The sequence below is a fragment of the Meleagris gallopavo genome, chromosome 1, assembly GCF_000146605.3.
Source record: "Meleagris gallopavo isolate NT-WF06-2002-E0010 breed Aviagen turkey brand Nicholas breeding stock chromosome 1, Turkey_5.1, whole genome shotgun sequence".
Taxonomy (NCBI): domain Eukaryota; kingdom Metazoa; phylum Chordata; class Aves; order Galliformes; family Phasianidae; genus Meleagris; species Meleagris gallopavo.
Window position 1 is genome coordinate 47,738,019 of NC_015011.2, and position 1,487 is coordinate 47,739,505.

Sequence of the window (1,487 nt, forward strand, 5' to 3'; positions counted from 1 at the left end):
CTCAGGTGGGACCCTTTGTGTGAATGGCTCCAAGAAGTGACATCATCCCTGGGGAGGAGCAAAAACTCTTGGCTGGAAGATGGCCTGCAAGCTCATGGAAAGCTCTGAGCCTGCCATGCTGTACAAACCTGAGGAGCGTAGGGCCAGAGGGTGAGTGGCAAGCAGGAGACCCAAATCAAAAAGCATGAGTGCCGTCCCACCACCTCTGGCATTCCATCCACCTGGTGGGCACATCAGACCTCGGGCACCCCGAAGGCCAGGTTGTCCCGAATCATCAGCGTCTTCCGAAGGTCTCGTTCCATGATTGGCCTCTGTGTTCGCCACTTGTGGGCTTCCTGGAGGCCAGGCTCAAAGTAGTAAATACAGGCTCCAAAGCCCACCAGGATGAGGATGGAGATCATCAGGTACACAGGCACAAACCAGTCCAAGAAGTGCGGCATGGCTGCTGGAGAAAAGGGAAGACAGCTTGTGGCACACCCAGAAAGCAGCTCTGCCACAAGCAATGGGTCCCACCACACCTCCTACTTCCCACTTCATGCTCATGTGATGCTGCAACAGATTGCCCAGAAGAGCTGTGAATGAAGGGGCTTGGAACAAGATGGGCTTCGAGGTCCCTTCCAACCCAAACCTTTGTATGGTTCTATGATTCTCTGATTCCATCATGTGCCTGGGCCTCATTTTGGTTCCCTTGGGACTTTCTGTCTGTGGGCTTTTTTTTTAATACCACAGCAATCAATGGATTGAAATGCACCCAGAAGCATTCATATGCTAAGTGGCACTGGCAGCAAAAGTCCCCATCCCTGCTCCTAGGCTCCCAGCAGGAAGCACGTGAATGTGACTTCTATTTCTGCCCTCTGATGAACAATTTTGTGGCACAGAGTTAGATCTGAAATGAGCTGTGATTCTTGCTAACATAAGCAAGAAATTGCCAGCATCAGAGGGAAAAAAAAAAACTATTCCCTCCCACCTATTGGCATAGATTCTGGATATGTATCTGTTCTGCTATGATGGCAGAAGAGAGCTTAGCAGGTTTTGGTTCCTCATATCATATTCTTTTGCTTTCAGAGTGTTTTGCTTTGCCCCCCATTTTGCTGCCATCTCTGAGCGTTTATCCCAGTTTCCTTCCACGGTCGTCTGCTTTCAAGTGCTGAAAAGAGGGACTTTCATTTGAGAAGATGTCACCTTTCTGGAGCAGGTCTGCAGATTTTAAATGTGCTTTAACTATCGTAGGACTGGTGCATCTTAGCATCTCTGTGTGGCGCCAGCAGCCTCTCATAGACACAGCGCCACAGCTGCCATAGCCCTGGGGGGCCTTCTGCAAGCAGTGGCATGGAAAGGGGTCTGCAAGAGATGGGACACGCAGCGGTGCCGAAGCGATGCCCACGCAGAAGAGATGTGCCTTCCTGCACGCAGGCGATGGGGGCACAAATGGACAGCAGTGGACTCACCCCTTTGCAAGAGCCCCCCCTCCCCCCCCAGGCCGGAGG